At 42.4% G+C, this 19,867-nt stretch overlaps 11 non-coding genes across 11 annotated transcripts; all 11 read left to right on the top strand.

Annotated features, from left to right (window-relative positions):
- Window positions 1-6,184: 6,184 nt before the first annotated feature.
- On the top strand, window positions 6,185-6,272 carry trnac-gca (transfer RNA cysteine (anticodon GCA)). The gene is given in 2 exon segments: window positions 6,185-6,221; window positions 6,237-6,272. It is a non-coding gene; the product is annotated as a tRNA-Cys (tRNA).
- A 519-nt stretch (window positions 6,273-6,791) lies between these two features.
- On the top strand, window positions 6,792-6,879 carry trnay-gua (transfer RNA tyrosine (anticodon GUA)). The gene is given in 2 exon segments: window positions 6,792-6,828; window positions 6,844-6,879. It is a non-coding gene; the product is annotated as a tRNA-Tyr (tRNA).
- A 453-nt stretch (window positions 6,880-7,332) lies between these two features.
- trnay-gua (transfer RNA tyrosine (anticodon GUA)) lies at window positions 7,333-7,420 on the top strand. The gene is given in 2 exon segments: window positions 7,333-7,369; window positions 7,385-7,420. It is a non-coding gene; the product is annotated as a tRNA-Tyr (tRNA).
- A 157-nt stretch (window positions 7,421-7,577) lies between these two features.
- Window positions 7,578-7,665, top strand: trnay-gua (transfer RNA tyrosine (anticodon GUA)). The gene is given in 2 exon segments: window positions 7,578-7,614; window positions 7,630-7,665. It is a non-coding gene; the product is annotated as a tRNA-Tyr (tRNA).
- Window positions 7,666-8,721: 1,056 nt separating this feature from the next.
- On the top strand, window positions 8,722-8,809 carry trnay-gua (transfer RNA tyrosine (anticodon GUA)). Its single transcript is given in 2 exon segments — window positions 8,722-8,758; window positions 8,774-8,809. It is a non-coding gene; the product is annotated as a tRNA-Tyr (tRNA).
- A 3,701-nt stretch (window positions 8,810-12,510) lies between these two features.
- trnay-gua (transfer RNA tyrosine (anticodon GUA)) lies at window positions 12,511-12,598 on the top strand. The gene is given in 2 exon segments: window positions 12,511-12,547; window positions 12,563-12,598. It is a non-coding gene; the product is annotated as a tRNA-Tyr (tRNA).
- A 764-nt stretch (window positions 12,599-13,362) lies between these two features.
- trnah-gug (transfer RNA histidin (anticodon GUG)) lies at window positions 13,363-13,451 on the top strand. Its single transcript is given in 2 exon segments — window positions 13,363-13,399; window positions 13,416-13,451. It is a non-coding gene; the product is annotated as a tRNA-His (tRNA).
- A 1,302-nt stretch (window positions 13,452-14,753) lies between these two features.
- Window positions 14,754-14,841, top strand: trnay-gua (transfer RNA tyrosine (anticodon GUA)). Its single transcript is given in 2 exon segments — window positions 14,754-14,790; window positions 14,806-14,841. It is a non-coding gene; the product is annotated as a tRNA-Tyr (tRNA).
- A 338-nt stretch (window positions 14,842-15,179) lies between these two features.
- trnay-gua (transfer RNA tyrosine (anticodon GUA)) lies at window positions 15,180-15,267 on the top strand. Its single transcript is given in 2 exon segments — window positions 15,180-15,216; window positions 15,232-15,267. It is a non-coding gene; the product is annotated as a tRNA-Tyr (tRNA).
- A 1,971-nt stretch (window positions 15,268-17,238) lies between these two features.
- trnay-gua (transfer RNA tyrosine (anticodon GUA)) lies at window positions 17,239-17,326 on the top strand. Its single transcript is given in 2 exon segments — window positions 17,239-17,275; window positions 17,291-17,326. It is a non-coding gene; the product is annotated as a tRNA-Tyr (tRNA).
- A 1,385-nt stretch (window positions 17,327-18,711) lies between these two features.
- trnac-gca (transfer RNA cysteine (anticodon GCA)) lies at window positions 18,712-18,799 on the top strand. Its single transcript is given in 2 exon segments — window positions 18,712-18,748; window positions 18,764-18,799. It is a non-coding gene; the product is annotated as a tRNA-Cys (tRNA).
- The last annotated feature ends 1,068 nt before the right edge of the window (window positions 18,800-19,867 follow it).

Genomic DNA, 19,867 nt, shown 5'->3' with positions numbered 1-19,867 from the left:
AATTGTATGCACTATATAGCTAACCAGCTACAATATATCATTCTATGGGCACAAACCAACTGAGATACTAACTTTTGACTGGAACTAGAACAGAAGGATTGTAATAACCTCAGACTTCTAGATTTACTCTTCATTAAAACATCGATTAAGCGACACAATTGTTTTAAAAACCCAATGATTTCCGCCACCCTGACTGCCTGGTGGAAGGCACTAGAAATTACAAAAGCCCAAGTGGAGCCCTGCGGGCTATCTCCCCTATGGCATAACCCCGACTTTCAACTTAACAACCAATCGTTTTATTTAGGTGTGTGGGAGCAAAAAGGAATTACACATCTCCACCATCTCTTCTCAGATAATATGTTTATATCATATACATCCTTGCTCCAAAAATACAAAATAAAAATTTTAATTTTTTACATTATCTGCAAGTTAAAAGTATGATAAAGAAACAAATTCCAACACTTCGGGGTACGCTCCAACCGCCTGTTTTAGCTAAAGATATTACCAAGCTTTCTCCGGCAACAACAAAAAAAACTCTCAAAAATATATGTTACTTTCATAGACTGATAAAATGTCTTTACCAATCTCGAAATGGGAGACAGACTTATCTATAGCTCCGGAATATGACTTTTGGATTCAAGTTTGTGAAAACGTATTTAAAATGACAAAACACACAAATTTACAACTTATCCAATATAAAATTATTCATAGAACATACATTACTCAATATATGATGAAGAAAATGGGACTCTCAGACTCCGACATTTGGATTTAGGGGCGTGGGGGCGGCTGGGGCTGTGTTGGGGTGGATGGGGGGCGGGGGGTTCGTGGGGAGAGCGGGGGCTTTGGACCGGTGGGGTGCCTGGCGGGCCTGCAGTGCCCCGTCCTGCTGCGTTGGGTTGGGGGCGCGGGCCGTGTTGTGGTGGGGGGGCTCTCCCGGTTCCTGGGGTTGCTCTCCGGCCGGTGGCCCCTGCGGGGCCCGGGGGTTGTCCCTTGGCGCTTCCGTGGCCTGGGGGGCCCTGAAGCGTTGCGCTTGCTCTGTCCTGGCAGGGGTCGACGGCTCCCCTCTTTGGTGGATGTTTCCTTGCATGCCAGATCCACTACACCAGCATCTACCAAAATTCAAACACAATCTGCTTCTTCCTCTGGTCGTTGAATCGGTGGAGGCTGATGTCTGTGGATCTCACTCTGCTTCATCTGTCCTTCCTTCCTTTCCTCAGTCTCTCCTTTGGTCTCTTGAGGTCTCTCTAATTTGTTGGAATTTAGTTTCTGGGGTTGGTGAAAGACTCTGGTTGGTAACCCGGAGGGTAGTAGGTAATGTCTGGTCGGTGCTGGATTTCACTTTCCTTTCTTTTCTTTGATCCTTCCTCGGGTCTCCTGACAACCTCACGACGATAGCTGGATTTTGACGTATTCGGGTTAGTTGAAAGGTATGGGATTTTTAATAGGTTTTAGGTGAACTAATGAGTACACACTCACACGCACGCACACATACACATGCACATGCACATACTCACGCACATACAAAATAAAAAAATACATAAATGTTTTAAAAAAAGAACAATGATGATGACATGTCAAATCGTTAAAATTACTGAATAAACAATACTGAGCTCTCAAAAAAGAAACAAAGAAAAAAAAACTAGGTATTGCTACTGGTGGTGTCTGTGGCGCAAAAGGTTAACACATTTGGCTCTTAACCCGCTCTTAACTCACTCTGGGAAGTGGTTCAGAATTTCGCTTTGAATTTAAACGCTTTTTGGCTTATGTGTTAAAATTCAAAAACTGTAAATATCGCTACTTGCAGTGTCTCGGTGTAACATACATTAACCTTATCAATTTATCAACATAAAAGGAATAAGGGGTAGGACTAGATACGTTTTTTAATTTCTCTTACCCCTTTTGAACATATAAACTATTTTCTTTCTTCCTATTATTGTTTTTCTTTTTTTTAACTTCGACTTATATTTTAAACTTGTAATGTTTTTTTTTATGTTTACATGTTCAATAAAACCATAAACCAAACCAAATAAACCAAATTCAAAAACTGTAAATATCACTGTGTGCAGCGTCAGCGTGGCGCAATAGGTGAGCACATTCACCTGTTAACCTAAAGGTTAGTGGTTCCAGCCCACGCAGGGAACTGCTAGACTTGGTGCTGGTGCACTTTTTTAAAAGAGTTTCTAAGGTTGGCTTATGTTCTAAAATAAAAAAACTGTAAATATCACCACTTGCAGTGTCTCTGTGGCGCAATAGGTTAGTGCATTCGGCTGTTAACCAAAAGTTTGGTGGTTTGAGCTGACTCTGGGAAGTGTTAGAGTTTTTCAGAATTTGACTTTGAACGCCTTTTGGCTCATATGTTGAAATTCAAAAACGGTAAATATCTATTTTTGTAGTGTCTCTGTGGCTCAATAGTTTAGCACTTTCGGCTTTTAACCAAACTGTTGGTGGTTCAAGCCCACTCAGGGATCTTTTTCAGAATTTCCCTTTGGTTTGAATCTCAGCTTGTTGGCTTATGTCTTGAAATACAAAAACTGTAAATATCGCGACTTGCAGTGTCTCTCTGGTAAAATATCTCTGCGTATTCGGCTGTTAACCAAAAGGATGGTGGTTTGAGCCCACTCAGGGATGTGTTACACTTTTTCAGAATTTCCGTTTGGTTTTAATTTCAGCTTGTTGGCTAATGTCTTGGAATTCAAAAACTGTTAATATCTCTTCTTGCAGTGTCTCTGTGGCGCAATAGGTTAGCGCATTCACCTGTTAACCAACCTTCGATAGCTGAAAAATGTCACAGTTGCTCTTTGGCGTTTTATACTTTGTTATTGAAATTCCTCATTTGTTCTTGAGTAGAGATTGCAACCTTAGATAGCTCGGTTGGTAAAGCGGAGGACTGTAGAAGGTCTAAGTTGAAAACCTTAGGTTGCTGGTTCAAATCCGGCTTGAAGGAGTTTTGGGAGAATTCCCAATTTTAATCACAAATAGGAAATAAAATTACATTTCTCCAACTCAACGAAATATACAAATTTAAAAATGTCACAGTTGCTTTTTTTTTTTTGTGTGTGTGTGTGGGAGAGTATGTGTATGTGCGTGCGTGCGTGCGTGCGTGCGTGCGTGTATTTGATAGCTCACCAGAAAACCTATTAGAAAAAATCTCATACCGTTCATCTAAACCGAACACCAGGAGACCCGAGGGGACCAAAGAAAACCAAGGAAGGTGAAATCCAGCACCGACCAGACACCCCCCACCAGAACTCCTCCCCAGCCCAAGAAACATCCAGACCCCAACAAATCCAAAAAACATAAAATCAGGGAGGCCTCAAGAGACCAAAGGAGAGACCGAGAAAAGGAAGGAAGGACAGACGAAGCCGCGTGAGATCCGCAGACACCAGCCTCCACCGATTCAATAACCTGAGGAGGAAACAGATTGTGTCTGAGTTTCGGTAGATGCTGGTGTGGTGGATCTGGCATGCATGAAAATCTCCACCCAAGAGGGGAGCCGTCGACCCCCGCCGGAACAGAGCAAGCGCAACACCTCAGGGCCCCCCAGGCTGCGGCAGCGCCAAAGGATGACCCCCGGGCCCCGCCAGGGCCACCGGCCGGAGAGCAAACCCAGGAGCAGGAGCGCCCCCCGCCCCAACACGGCCCGCGCCCCCGGCCCAACGCAGCAGGACGGGGCACTGCAGGCCCACCAGGCACTCCACCGGCCCCCAACCCCCGCACCCCCCACGACCCCCCGCCCCCCATCCACCCCCGCCACCCACCCCAACCCAGCCCCAGCCGCCCCCACGTCCCCAATCCCCCAGACACCCCCACCCCCAGCACCCCCCCACCCCGCAACCCCCATACACCGCCCCCCCCCCCAACAAAGCCGCCCCCCCCCCCGACCCCACCCTGACCAACCGGCAGCCCCCCAACCCCCGACCCCTAGCCCCCGGGGACCACCCGCACCCAGGCACCGGCGCCGAAGAGGGGCCGGACAGCGGAGCGGAGAGGGCAGCCGCGCCCACCCCACCCCCCGCCGTGTGGAAAGACGGAACACCGGGGGCAGAAGGGGGAGATGGGGGCACCGGAGGGCGGCCGACACCCCCGAACCCCAGGCCCAGCGGGGGAAGGCCCCGGTCGTCACCCCAGCGTTCTTTGTGAAAATTAACCCCTGTTACTGAGTCCGCCAGCTCGCCGACTGGCGAACTCTATCCCTAAACCATGAATGTGACCCCACCCAGTGTATATACAAGTGTGTGTGTGTGGTGCATTAAAATTAGGAGCAGGTGAACCGGAGCCGATGGAAATTATATTCCCACGCTCCGATCCACCCGCCACCCAAGCATGTTACTGAGTGTATGTGGTGCATTAAAAAAAAATTGATGGGGCGGGGGGGGGTCGGGGACACGGACAGGGGACCGCAGCACTGCTCTATACTGCGGCCCCCAACCGATGGCACCCCCACAAGCCCCCCCCCCCCACAAGTTGTGTGGTGTATTAAAATTGGAGGGGAGTTGTAGGGTGAAGACGGTGTTTCCACCCTACCCCACCCCCCAAAGTGTGTTATGTGCCCTATATGTCTATAAAAGTGTATTGTGCAAACCTAGTGTAGTGAGTTAAGAGGAGTGACCAGCGGGGCCCTTCCTAACCGGGCGGGGGCAGGAGGCGCACCGGCCCACCATGCCCCCACCCACCCCACCAGGACCCCGGCGGGCATATGGGACCCGTCCGGCGGGGCGATAGGGCTCACCCCCCGGATACTGGGTCCCGCCCGAGGTGCCAGGACGCCCACTGGAGCGGGGCGGGCACGACATCAAACCCCAGCCACCCCCGCCGGCCCCCGTAGCACCGAGACCCGGGCCATGGATGGAGCCCCCGGCCCAGGGGAGGGGAAGGAAGGCGTACCGGGGAGGGGGAAGGGAGGGAGGAAGGGGACGACAAGAAGGGCAGGGGGCAGCGGCAGGGACGCAAAGAGAGGGGGAGAGGAGGAGGAAGGGTGACGAGGGAGAAGGGACAGGGAGGCGGAGGACGGGCGGGGAGAGGCGAGGAGGGAGAGGCAGCAAGGGGGAGGAAGGGGGAGGGGAGAGGGAACCACCGGGCCCCCCGGCGGCCCACATTCCCCGAACCGCGTCGCCGGGCCCAGAGCGACGGACCGCGCCGGAACGGCGCCGCCCCCGACACCAGGGAAAGCCCCGCAACGCAGCACCCCCCAAGAGACCCAGGGAACGGCCAAGACGCAGCCGCCACCCAGCAGCCAACAGAGGGGCAGACCCGCCCACGCCCAGCCAGGGGGGACAGCACCCACAGAATTAACCCACTGGCATGCCGTGAATCCGAATATCAACCCCTGGTGCCCATCGGAGGTGAATCCGCTCGATCCCGCTGGCAGCAGCCGGGTTCCTGACTATAGAAACACAACCATTAGTTACAAATCTAGGAGTCTGAGGTTATTACAATCCTTCTGTTCTAGTTCCAGCCAACAGTTAGTATCTCTATTGGGTTGTGCCCATAAAATAATATATTGTAGCTGGTTGGCTATATAATAGTGCATACAATTTGGTGCCTCTAGACCTCCTTTGGATTTATTTTTCTGAAGAGTAGATAGACTAATCTTTGCTTCTTTTTTTTTTCCAGTAAAATTTTGTAACGGCTGAGTCCAACAACTGGAACCAGTTAGCCGTAGGTTTAAATGGAATCATTGAGAAAAAATAGTTTATTTTGGGTAAAACTTTCATTTTAATAGTGGCTATTCGTCCTATTAGAGAAATAGGAAGATTATTCCAGCGCTCCAAGTCACTATAAATGCTATCCAGAAGTGGAGTGAAATTTAAATTAACTAAATCAGTTAATTTAGGTGAGATTTTTATGCCTAAGTATTTTAAATTACCTATAGGAAATGAGTAGTATGGGTCCTGGCTTGCAGGGTTCCATGAATTTTCTGTAATAGGTAGAAGTGTTGATTTTGTCCAGTTAATAGAATAGTCTGATAACTGTGAGAATTTAGTTATTAAGTTAAATACTTCCCCTAACGAAATAGCAGGCTTTTCTAAATAAAGTAAGTAAAATATCATCGGCATATAGATTAATTTTATGTTCTGTTACCCCAGAGTGAATTCCTTGAATCATTTCCTTTCCAGTTGCTTGTTGACGATTTATACTTTGTTATTCCCATTCCTCAGATGTTCTTGAGAAGCCACAGCAACCTTCGCTAGCTCAGTTGGTAGAGCGGAGGACTGCAGAAGGTCTCTGTTGAAATCCTTATGTCGCTGGTTCAAATCCGGCTCGAAGGAGTTTTTGGAGAAATCCCAATCTTAATCAATAATAGGAAATAAAAATACATTTCTCTAACTCATCTAAATATACAAATTAAAAAATGTCACAGTTGCTCTTTTACGATTTATACTTTGTTATCCCCATTCCTCAGATATTCTTTAGAACATACAGCGCCCTTCGATGGCTCACATGGTTGAGAAGAGGACTGTAGAAGGTCTCGGTTGAAATCTTTAGGATGGTGGTTCAAATCAGGCACGAAGAAGTTTTCGGAGAATTCCCAATCTTAATCAGTAATAGGAAATAAAAAGATTTGTGTCTAATTCATTCCTCAAATATTCTTGAGAAGGTACAGCAACCTTCGATAGCTCAGTTGGTAGAGCGGAGCACTGTAGAAGGTTTCGGTTGAAATCCGTAGGTCGCTGGTTCAACTGCGGCTCGAAGGAGTTTTTGGAGAATTCCCAATCTTAATCAATAATAGGAAATAAAAAGATTTGTGGCTAATTCATTCCTCAGATGTTCTTGAGAAGACACAGTAACCTTCGATAGCTCAGTTGGTAGAGCGGAGGACTGTAGAAGGTTTTGGTTGAAATCCTTAAGTCGCTGGTTCAACTCCGGCTCGAAGGAGTTTTTGGAGAATTACCAATCTTAATCACAAAAAGGAAATACAAAGATTTGTGGCTAATTCATTCCTCAGATGTTCTTGAGAAGACACAGCAAACCTTCGATAGCTCAGTTGGTAGAGCGGATGACTGCAGAAGGTCTCAGCTGAAATCCTTATGTCGCTGTTTCGACTCCGGCTCGAAGGATTTTTTGGAGAATTCCCAATCTTAATCACAAATAGGAAATAAAAAGATTTGTGGCTAATTCATTCCTCAGATGTTCATTAGGAGACACAGCAATCTTCGATAGCTCAGTTGGTAGAGCGGAGGACTGTAAAAAGTCTCTGTTGAAATCATTAAGTCGCTGGTTCAAATCTCTGAGGAGTTTTTTGGAGAATTCCCAATCTTAATCAATGATAGGAAATAAAAAGATTTGTGGCTAATTCATTCCTCAGATGTTTTTTAGGAGACACAGCAACCTTCGATAGCTCAGTTGGTAGAGCGGAGGACTGTAGAAGGTCTCAGCTGATATCCTTAGGTCGCTGGTTCGACTCCGGCTCGAAGGAGTTTTTGGAGAATTCCCAAACTTAATCACATATCGGAAATAAAAATACATTTCTCCAACTCATCTAAATATACAAATTTAAAAATGTCACAGTTGCTCGTTGACGAGTTATACTTTGTTATCCCCATTCCTCAGATGTTCTTGAGCACACAAAGCAGCCTTCGACAGCTCAGTTGGTAGAGCGGAGGACTGTAGAAGGTCTCAGCTGATATCCTTAGGTCGCTGGTTCGACTCCGGCTCGAAGGAGTTTTTGGAGAATTACCAATCTTAATCACAAATAGGAAATAAAAAGATTTGTGGCTAATTCATTCCTCAGATGTTCATTAGGAGACACAGCAATCTTCGATAGCTCAGTTGGTAGAGCGGAGGACTGTAAAAAGTCTCTGTTGAAATCATTAAGTCGCTGGTTCAAATCTCTGAGGAGTTTTTTGGAGAATTCCCAATCTTAATCAATGATAGGAAATAAAAAGATTTGTGGCTAATTCATTCCTCAGATGTTTTTTAGGAGAAACAGCAACCTTCGATAGCGCAGTTGGTAGAGCGGAGGACTGTAGAAGGTTTTGGTTAAAATCCTTAGGTCGTTGGTTCGAACCTGGCTCGGAGGGTTTTTTGGAGAATTCCCAATCTTAATCAATAATAGGAAATAAAAAGATTTGTGGCTAATTCATTCCTCAGATGTTCTTGAGAAGACACAGCAACCTTCCATAGCTCAGTTGGTAGAGCGGAGGACTGTAGAAGGTCTCCGTTGAAATCCTTAGGTCGCTGTTTCAAATCCGGCTTGAAAGAGTTTTGGGAGAATTCCCAATCTTAATCATAAATAGGAAATAAAATTAAATTTTTCCAACTCAACTAAATATACAAATTAAAAAATTTCACAGTTGCTTGTTGACGAGTTATACTTTGTGACCCCCATTCCTCAGATGTTCTTGATAATACACAGCAATCATCGATATCTCAGTTCGTAGAGTGGAGGACTGTAGAAGGTCTCAGCTGAAATCCTTAGGTCGCTGGTTTGACTCCGGCTCGAAGGAGTTTTTGGAGAATTACCAATTTTAATCACAAAAAAGAAATAAAAAGATTTGTGGCTAATTCATTCCTCAGATGTTCTTTAGGAGAAACAGCAACCTTCGATAGTTCAGTTGGCAGTGCGGAGGACTGTAGAAAGTCTCTGTTGAAATCCTCAGGTCGCTGGTTCAAATTTCTGAGGAGTTTTTTGGAGAATTCCCAATCTTAATCAATATTAGGAAATAAAAAGATTTGTGGCTAATTCATTCCTCAGATGTTCTTGAGAAGACACAGCAACCTTCGATAGCTCAGTTGGTAGAGCGGAGGACTGTAGAAGGTTTTGTTTGAAATCCTTAGGTCGCTGGTTCAACTCCAGCTCAAAGGAGTTTTTGGAGAATTCCCAATCTTAATCACAAATAGGAAATTAAAATACATTTCTCCAACTCATCTAAATATACAAATGTAAAAATTTCACCAATGCAAGTTGAAGAGTTATACTTTGTTATCCCCATTCCTTAGATGTTCTTGAGAATACACAGCAACTTTCGATAGCTCAGTTGGTAGAGCGGAGGACTGTAGAAAGTTTCGGTTGAAATCATTAGGTCGCTGGTTCAACTGCGGCTCGAAGGAATTTTTGGAGAATTCCCAATCTTAATCACAAATAGGAAATTAAAATAAAAATAAAATAAAAAATGTCACAGTTGCTCTTTTACGATTTATACTTTGTTATCCCCATTCCTCAGATATTCTTTAGAACACACAGCAACCTTCGATGGCTCACTTGGTTGAGAAGAGGACTGCAGAAGGTCTCGGTTGAAATCCTTAGGATGGTGGTTCAAATCAGGCTCGAAGGAGTTTTTGGAGAATTCCCAATCTTAATCAGTAATAGCAAATAAAAAGATTTGTGTCTAATTCATTCCTCAAATATTCTTGAGAAGGTACAGCAACCTTCGATAGCTCAGTTGGTAGAGCGGAGCACTGTAGAAGGTTTCGGTTGAAATCCTTAGGTAGCTGGTTCAGCTGCGGCTCGAAGGAGTTTTTGGAGAATTCCCAATCTTAATCAATAATATGAAATAAAAAGATTTGTGGTTAATTCATTCCTCAGATGTTCTTGAGAAGTCACAGCAACCTTCGATAGCTCAGTTGGTAGAGTGGAGGTCTGTAGAATGTCTCAGCTGATATCCTTAGGTCGCTGGTTTGACTCCGGCTCAAAGGAGTTTTTGGAGAATTCCCAATCTTAATCAATAATAGGAAATAAAAATACATTTCTCTAACTCATCTAAATATACAAATTTTAAAAATCTCACAGATGCGAGTTGACGAGTTATACTTTGTTATCCCCATTCCTCAGATGTTCTTGAGAAGACTCAGCAACCTTGGGGAGCTCAGTTGGTAGAGCGGAGGACTGTAGAAGGTCTCCATTGAAATCCTTAGTATGCTGGTTCAAATAAGCTTGAATGAGTTTTGGGAGAATTCCCAATCTTAATCAATAATAGGAAATAAAAAGATTTGTGGCTAATTCATTCCTCAGATGTTCTTTAGGAGACACAGCAACCTTCGATAGTTCAGTTGGTAGCATGGAGGACTGTAGAAAGTTTCTGTTGAAATCCTTAGGTCGCTGGTTCAACTCTGAGGAGTTTTTTGGAGAATTCCCAATCTTAATCAATAATAGGAAATAAAAATATTTGTGGCTAATTCATTCCTCAGATGTTCTTGAGAAGACACAGCACACCTTCGATAGCTCAGTTGGTAGAGCGGATGACTGCAGAAGGTCTCTGCTGAAATCCTTATGTCGCTGTTTTGACTCCGGCTCGAATGATTTTTTGGAGAATTCCCATTCTTAATCACAAATAGGAAATTAAATACATTTCTCCAACTCATCTAAATATACAAATTTAAAAATGTCACAGTTGCTCGTTGAGTTATACTTTGTTATCCCCATTCCTCAGATGTTCTTGAGCACACATAGCAGCCTTCGATAGCTCAGTTGGTAGATGGGAGGACTGTAGAAGGTCTCAGCTGATATCCTTAGGTCGCTGGTTCGACTCGGGCTCGAAGGAGTTTTTGGAGAATTACCAATCTTAATCACAAACAGGAAATAAAAAGATTTGTGGCTAATTCATTCCTCAGATGTTCATTAGGAGACACAGCAATCTTCGATAGCTCAGTTGGTAGAGCGGAGCACTGTAAAAAGTCTCTGTTGAAATCCTTAGGTCGCTGGTTCAAATCTCTGAGGAGTTTTTTGGAGAATTCCCAATCTTAATCAATGATAGGAAATAAAAAGATTTGTGGCTAATTCATTCCTCAGATTTTTTTTAGGAGAAACAGCAACCTTAGGTAGCGCAGTTGGTAGAGCGGAGGACTGTAGAAGGTTTTGGTTAAAATCCTTAGGTCGTTGGTTCAAACCTGGCTCGGAGGGTTTTTTGGAGAATTCCCAATCTTAATCAATAATAGGAAATAAAAAGATTTGTGGCTAATTCATTCCTCAGATGTTCTTGAGAAGACACAGCAAACTTCCATAGCTCAGTTGGTAGAGCGGAGGACTGTAGAACGTCTCCGTTGAAATCCTTAGGTCGCTGTTTCAAATCCGGCTTGAAAGAGTTTTGGGAGAATTCCCAATCTTAATCACAAATAGGAAATTAAAATACATTTCTCCAACTCATCTAAATATACAAATTTAAAAATGTCAAAGTTGCTCATTTACGAGTTATACTTTGTTATCCCCATTCCTCAGACGTTCTTGAGAAGACTCAGGAACCTTTGGTAGCGCAGTTGGTTGAGCGGAGCAGTGTAGAAGGTCTCGGTTAAAATCTTTAGGTCGTTGGTTCAAACCCGGCTCGAAGGGTTTTTTGGAGAATTCCCAATCTTAATCAATAATAGGAAATAAAAAGATTTGTGGCTAATTCATTCCTCAGATGTTCTTGAGAAGACACAGCAAACTTCGATAGCTCAGTTGGTAGAGCGGAGGACTGTAGAAGGTTTTGTTTGAAATCCTTAGGTCGCTGGTTCAACTCCAGCTCAAAGGATTTTTTGGAGAATTCCCAATCTTAATCACAAATAGGAAATTAAAATACATTTCTCCAAATCATCTAAATATACAAATGTAAAAATTTCACCAATGCAAGTTGAGGAGTTATACTTTGCTATCCCCATTCCTTAGATGTTCTTGAGAAGACACAGCAACTTTCGATAGCTCAGTTGGTAGAGCGGAGGACTGTAGAAGGTTTTGGTTGAAATCATTAGGTCGCTGGTTCAACTGCGGCTCGGAGGAGTTTTTGGAGAATTCCCAATCTTATACAATAAAAGGAAATATAAAGATTTATGGCTAATTCATTCCTCAGATGTTCTTTAGGAGATAGAGCATCCTTCGATAGCTCAGTTGGTAGACCGGAGAACTGTAGAAGTTCTCAGCTGAAATCCTTAGGTCGCTGGTTCGACTGCGGCTCGAAGGAGTTTTTGGAGAATTACCAATCTTAATCACAAATAGGAAATAAAAAGATTTGTGGCTAATTCATTCCTCAGATGTTCTTTAGGAGACACAGCAACCTTCGATAGCTCAGTTGGTAGAGCAGAGGACTGAAGAATGTCTCAACTGAAATACTTAAGTCGCTGGTTCAAATCCGGCTCTGAGAAGTTTTTTGGAGAATTCCCAATCTTAATCAATAATAGGAAATAAAAAGATTTGTGGCGAATTCATTCCTCAGATGTTCTTTAGGAGACACAGCAACCTTAGATAGCTCAGTTGGTAGAACGGAGGACTGTAGAAGGTCTCAGCTGAAATCCTTAGGTCGCTGGTTCAACTCCGGCTCGAAGGAGTTTTTGGAGAATTACCAATCTTAATCGCAAATAGGAAATAAAAAGATTTGTGGCAAAATAATTCCTCAGATGTTCTTTAGGAGAAACAGCAACCTTCGATAGTTCAGTTGGTAGCGCGGAGGACTGTAGAAAGTCTCTGTTGAAATCCTCAGGTCGCTGGTTCAAATCTCTGAGGAGTATTTTGGAGAATTCCCAATCTTAATCAATATTAGGAAATAAAAAGATTTGTGGCTAATTCATTCCTCAGATGTTCTTGAGAAGATACAGCAACCTTCGATAGCTCAGTTGGCAGAGCGGAGGACTGTAGAAGGTCTCAGCTGATATCCTTAGGTCGCTGGTTTGACTCCGGCTCGAAGGAGTTTTTGGAGAATTCCCAAAGTTAATCACAAATAGGAAATTAAAATACATTTCTCCAACTCATCTAAATATACAAATTTAAAAATGTCAAAGTTGCTCATTTACGAGTTATACTTTGTTATCCCCATTCCTCAGACGTTCTTGAGAAGACTCAGGAACCTTGGGTAGCGCAGTTGGTTGAGCGGAGCAGTGTAGAAGGTCTCGGTTAAAATCGTTAGGTCGTTGGTTCAAACCCGGCTCAAAGGGGGTTTTGGAGAATTCCCAATCTTAATCAATAATAGGAAATAAAAAGATTTGTGGCTAATTCATTCCTCAGATGTTCTTGAGAAGACACAGCAAACTTCGATAGCTCAGTTGGTAGAGCGGAGAACTGTAGAAGGTTTTGTTTGAAATCCTTAGGTCGCTGGTTCAACTCCAGCACGAAGGAGTTTTTGGAGAATTCCCAATCTTAATCACAAATAGGAAATTAAAATACATTTCTCCAAATCATCTAAATATACAAATGTAAACATTTCACCAATGCAAGTTGAGGAGTTATACTTTGCTATCCCCATTCCTTAGATGTTCTTGAGAAGACACAGCAACTTTCGATAGCTCAGTTGGTAGAGCGGAGGACTGTAGAAGGTTTTGGTTGAAATCATTAGGTCGCTGGTTCAACTGCGGCTCGAAGGAGTTTTTGGAGAATTACCAATCTTTTTCAATAATAGGAAATAAACAGATTTATGGCTAATTCATTCCTCAGATGTTCTTGAGAAGACAGAGCATCCTTTGATAGCTCAGTTGGTAGAGCGGAGGACTGTGGAAAGGTCTCAGCTGAAATCCTTAGGTCGCTGGTTCGACTCCGGCTCGAATGAGTTTTTGGAGAATTTCAATCTTAATCACAAATAGGAAATAAAAAGATTTGTGGCTAATTCATTCCTCAGATGTTCTTTAGGAGACACAGCAATCTTCGATAGCTAAGTTGGTAGCGTGGAGGACTGTAGAAAGTCTCTGTTGAACTCTTTCGGTCGCTGGTTCAAATCTGGCTCTGAGGAGTTTTTTGGAGAATTACCAATCTTAATCACAAATACGAAATAAAAAGATTTGTGGCTAATTAATTCCTCAGATGTTCTTTAGAAAACACAGCAACCTGCGATAGCTCAGTTGGTAGAGCAGATGACTGCAGAAGGTCTCTGCTGAAATCCTTAGGTCGCTGTTTCGACTCCGGCTCGAAGGATTTTTTGGAGAATTCCCAATCTTAATCACAAATAGGAAATTAAAATACATTTCTCCAACTCATCTAAATATACAAATTTAAAAATGTCAAAGTTGCTCGTTGACGAGTTATACTTTGTTATCTCCATTCCTCAGATGTTCTTGAGAAGACTCAGGAACCTTTGGTAGCGCAGTTGGTAGAGCGGAGGAATGTAGAAGGTTTTGGTTAAAATCCTTAGGTTGTTGGTTCAAACCTGGCTCGGAGGGTTTTTTGGAGAATTCCCAATCTTAATCAATAATAGGAAATAAAAAGATTTGTGGCTAATTCATTCCTCAGATGTTCTTGAGAAGAAACAGCAACCTTCCATAGCTCAGTTGGTAGAGCGGAGGACTGTAGGAGGTCTCCGTTGAAATCCTTAGGTCGCTGTTTCAAATCCGGCTTGAAAGAGTTTTGGGAGAATTCCCAATCTTAATCATAAATAGGAAATAAAATTATATTTTTCCAACTCAACTAAATATACAAATTTAAAAATTTCACAGTTGCTTGTTGACGAGTTATACTTTGTTACCCCCATTCCTCAGATGTTCTTGATAATACACAGCAGCCATCGATAGCTCAGTTGGTAGAGTGGAGGACTGTAGAAGGTCTCAGCTGAAATCTTTAGGTCGCTGGTTCAACTCCGGCTCGAAGGAGTTTTTGGAAAATTACCAATCTTAATCACAAAAAAGAAATAAAAATATTTGTGGCTAATTCATTCCTCAGATGTTCTTTAGGAGAAACAGCAACCTTCGATAGTTCAGTTGGCAGCGCGGAGGACTGTAGAAAGTCTGTTGAAATCCTCAGGTCGCTGGTTCAAATCTCTGAGGAGTTTTTTGGAGAATTCCCAATCTTAATCAATATTAGGAAATAAAAAGATTTGTGGCTAATTCATTCCTCAGATGTTCTTGAGAAGACACAGCAACCTTCGATAGCTCAGTTGGTAGAGCGGAGGACTGTAGAAGGTTTTGTTTGTAATCCTTAGGTCGCTGGTTCAACTCCAGCTCGAAGGAATTTTTGGAGAATTCCCAATCTTAATCACAAATAGGAAATTAAAATACATTTCTCCAACTCATCTAAATATAGAAATGTAAAAATTTCACCAATGCAAGTTGAGGAGTTATACTTTGTTATCCCCATTCCTTAGATGTTCTTGAGAAGACACAGCAACTTTCGATAGCTCAGTTGGTAGAGCGGAGGACTGTAGAAGGTTTCGGTTGAAATCATTAGGTCGCTGGTTCAACTGTGGCTCGAAGGAGTTTTTGGAGAATTCCCAATCTTAATCAATAATAGGAAATAAAAAGATTTGTGGCTAATTCATTCCTCAGATGTTCTTGAGAAGACAGAGAATCCTTCGATAGCTCAGTTGGTAGAGCGGAGGACTGTAGAAGGTCTCAGCTGAAATCCTTAGGTCGCTGGTTCGACTGCGGCTCGAAGGAGTTTTTGGAGAATTACCAATCTTAATCACAAATAGGAAATAAAAAGATTTGTGGCTAATTCATTCCTCAGATGTTCTTTAGAAAACACACTAACCTGCGATAGCTCAGTTGGTAGAGCAGATGACTGCAGAAGGTCTCAGCTGAAATCCTTAGGTCGCTGTTTCGACTCCGGCTCGAAGGATTTTTTGGAGAATTCCCAATCTTAATCACAAATAGGAAATTAAAATACATTTCTCCAACTCATCTAAATATACAAATTTAAAAATGTCAAAGTTGCTCGTTGACGAGTTATACTTTGTTATCCCCATTCCTCAGATGTTCTTGAGAAGACTCAGGAACCTTGGGTAGCGCAGTTGGTAGAGCGGAGGACTGTAGAAGGTTTTGGTTAAAATCCTTAGGTCGTTGGTTCAAACCTGGCTCAGGGTTTTTTTTGGAGAATTCCCAATCTTAATCAATAATAGGAAATAAAAAGATTTGTGGCTAATTCATTCCTCAGATGTTCTTGAGAAGACACAGCAACCTTCCACAGCTCAGTTGGTAGCGCGGAGGGCTGTAGAAGGTCTCCGTTGAAATCTTTAGGTTGCTGTTTCAAATCCGGTTTGAAAGAGTTTTGGGAGAATTCCCAATCTTAATCATAAATAGGAAATAAAATAAAAAATTTCCAACTCAACTAAATATACAAATTTAAAAATTTCACAGTTGCTTGTTGAGTTATACTTTGTTACCCCCATTCCTCAGATGTTCTTGATAATACACAGCAACCATCGATAGCTCAGTTGGTAGAGTGGAGGACTGTAGAAGGTCTCAGCTGAAATCCTTAGGTCGCTGGTTCGACTCCGGCTCGAAGGAGTTTTTGGAGAATTACCAATCTTAATCACAAAAAATAAATAAAAAGATTTGTGGCTAATTAATTCCTCAGATGTTCTTTAGGAGAAACAGCAACCTTCGATAGTTCAGATGGCAGCGCGGAGGACTGTAGAAAGTCTCTGTTGAAATCCTCAGGTCGCTGGTTCAAATCTCTGAGGAGTTTTTTGGAGCATTCCCAATCTTAATCAATAATAGGAAATAAAAAGATTTGTGGCTAATTCATTCCTCAGATGTTCTTGAGAAGACATAGCAACTTTCGATAGCTCAGTTGGTAGAGCGGAGGACTGTCGAAGGTTTCGGTTGAAATCATTAGGTCGCTGGTTCAACTGCGGCTCGAAGGAGTTTTTGGAGAATTGCCAATCTTAATCAATAATAGGAAATAAAAAGATTTGTCGCTAATTCATTCCTCAGATGTTCTTGAGAAGACATAGCATCCTTCGATAGCTCAGTTGGTAGAGCGGAGGACTGTAGCAGGTCTAAGCTGAAATCCTTAGGTCGCTGGTTCGACTCCAGCTGGAAGCAATTTTTGGAGAATTCCCAAACTTAATCACATATCGGAAATAAAAATACATTTCTCCAACTCATCTAAATATACAAATTTAAAAATGTCCCAGTTGCTCATTGACGAGTTATACTTTGTTATCCCCATTCCTCAGATGTTCTTGATAATACACAGCAGCCTTCGATAGCTCAGTTGGTAGTGCGGAGGACTGTAGAAGGTCTCAGCTGAAATCCTTAGGTTGCTGGTTTGACTCTGGCTCGAAGGAGTTTTTGGAAAATTACCAATCTTAATCACAAATAGGAAATAAAAAGATTTGTGGCTTATTCATTCCTCAGATGTCCTTTAAGAGACACAGCAACCTTCGATAGTTCAGTTGGTAGCGCGGAGGACTGTAGAAGGTTTTGTTTGAAATCCTTAGGTCGCTGTTCAACTCCAGCTCTAAGGAGTTTTTGGAGAATGCCCAATCTTAATCACAAATAGGAAACTAAAATGCATTTCTCCAACTCATCTAAATATACAAATGTAAAAATTTCACAGTTGCAAGTTGAGGAGTTATACTTTGCTATCCCCATTCCTTAGATGTTCTTGATAAGACACAGCAACCTTCGATAGCTCAGTTGGTAGAGCGGAGGACTGTAGAAGGTCTCAGCTGAAATCCTTAGGTCGCTGGTTCAACTCCGGCTCGAAGGAGTTTTTGGAGAATTATCAATCTTAATCACAAATAGGAAATAAAAAGATTTGTGGCTAATTCATTCCTCAGATGTTTATTCGGAGACACAGCAACCTTCGATAGTTCAGTTGGTAGCGCGGAGGACTGTAGAAATCCTTAGGTCGCTGGTTCTAATCTCTGAGGAGTTTTTTTGGAGAATTCCCAATCTTAATCACAAATAGGAAATAAAAAGATTTGTGGCTAATTCATTCCTCAGATCTTCTTTCGGAGACACAGCAACCTTCGATAGCTCAGTTGGTAGAGCGGAGGACTGTAAAAGGTCTCCGTTGAAATTCTTAGGATGCTGGTTCTAATAAGCTCGAATGAGTTTTGGGAGAATTACCAATCTTAATCACAAATAGGAAATAAAAAGATTTGTGGCTAATTCATTCCTCAGACGTTCTTGAGAAGACAAAGCAACCTTCGATAGCTTAGTTGGTAGAGCGGAGGACTGTAGAAGGTCTCAGCTGAAATCCTTAGGTCGCTGGGTCGACTCCGGCTAGAAGGATTTTTTGGAGAATTACCAATCTTAATCACAAATAGGAAATAAAAAAAATTGTGGCTAATTCATTCCTCAGATGTTCTTGAGAAGACACAGTAACCTTCGATAGCTCAGTTGTTAGAGCGGAAGACTGTAAAGGTCTTGGTTGAAATCCTCAGGTCGCTAGTTCAACTCCAGCTCGAAGGAGTTTTTGGAGAATTCCCAATCTTAATCACAAATAGGAAATAAAAATAAATTTCTCCAACTCAGGATTTCTGTTGAATTCCTTGGGTCGCTGGTTAAAATCCGGCTCGAAGGAGTTTTTGGAGAATTCCCAATCTTTATCAATAATAGGAAATAAAATGATTTGTGGCTAATTCATTCCTCAGATGTTCTTGAGAAGACAAAGCAACCTTCGATAGCTTAGTTGGTAGAGCGGAGGACTGTAGAAGGTCTCAGCTGAAATCCTTAGGTCGCTGGGTCGACTCCGGCTAGAAGGATTTTTTGGAGAATTACCAATCTTAATCACAAATAGGAAATAAAAAAAATTGTGGCTAATTCATTCCTCAGATGTTCTTGAGAAGACACAGTAACCTTCGATAGCTCAGTTGTTAGAGCGGAAGACTGTAAAGGTCTTGGTTGAAATCCTCAGGTCGCTAGTTCAACTCCAGCTCGAAGGAGTTTTTGGAGAATTCCCGATCTTAATCACAAATAGGAAATAAAAATAAATTTCTCCAACTCAGGATTTCTGTTGAATTCCTTGGGTCGCTGGTTAAAATCCGGCTCGAAGGAGTTTTTGGAGAATTCCCAATCTTTATCAATAATAGGAAATAAAATGATTTGTGGCTAATTCATTCCTCAGATGTTCTTGAGAAGACAAAGCAACCTTCGATAGCTCAGTTGGTAGAGCGGAGGACTGCAGAAGGTTTTAATTGAAATCCTTAGGTCGCTGGTTCAACTCCGGCTCGAAGGACTTTTTGGAGAATTACCAATCTTAATCAATAATAGGAAATAAAAAATGTTTTCTCTAACTCAGGGTCTCTGTTGAATTCCTTAGGTCGCTGGTTAAAATCCGGCTCGAAGGAGTTTTTGGAGAATTCCCAATCTTAATCAATAATAGGAAATAAAAAGATTTGTTGAATTTAAAAAACTGTAAATATTGTTTCTTGCAGTTTCTCTGTGGCGCAATAGGTCAGCACATTTGGCTTTTAATCTAAAGGTTGGTGGTTCGAGCCCACCCTGGGAAGATGTATAGTTTTTCAGAATTTCCCTGTGAATTTGATTGTTTTTTTGCTTATGTGTTGAAATTAAAATACTTTAAATATCATTACTTGCTGTGTCTCTGTGGTGCACATTCGGCTGTTAACCGAAAGGTTGGTGTTTCGAGCTAACTCTGGAGAGTGGTACAGAATTTCCCTTTGAACGCTTTTTGGCTTATGTGTTGAAATTCAAAAACTGTAAATAACGCTACTTGCAGTGTCTCTGTGCTGCAATAGGTTGGTGCCTTGGGCTATTAACCGATAGGTTGGTGGTTCAAGCTCACTCAGAGACGTGATACACTTTTTCAGGTTTCAAAGTTTGTTGGCTTATGTGTTGAAATTCAAAAACTGTAAATATCGCTAGTTGCAAGGTCTCTGTGGCGCATAAGGTTGGTGCGTTCGGCTGTTAAATTAAATGTTGGTGGTTCGAGCCCATTCAGGGACGTGGTCAATTTTTTCAGAATTTCCCTTTGAATTTGAACGCTTTTTGGCTTATGTGTATAAATTCAATAACTGTAAATATTGCTATTAGCAGTGTCTCTGTAATAATTTAGCGCATAGGGCTGTTAACTGAAACATTGGTGGTTCAATTCCACCCAGGGACCTGTTGCATTTTTTCTGAATTTCTGTTTTGGCTTGTGTTAAAATTCAAAAACTGTAAATACCGCTACATGCAGTGTCTCTGTGGTGCAATAGTTCAGTGCATTTTGCTGTTAACCGAAAGGTTGACGGTTCAACCCCTCTCAGGGACGTGGTACAGTTTTTCAAAATATCCCTTTGAA

Source organism: Leptonotus elevatus, chromosome 1, assembly GCF_054856555.1.
Source record: "Leptonotus elevatus isolate MCC_2025b chromosome 1, RoL_Lele_1.0, whole genome shotgun sequence".
Taxonomy (NCBI): Eukaryota; Metazoa; Chordata; class Actinopteri; order Syngnathiformes; family Syngnathidae; genus Leptonotus; species Leptonotus elevatus.
The sequence above is the reverse complement of the archived record's forward strand: the minus strand, read 5'-3'. Positions and strand labels throughout refer to the sequence as shown.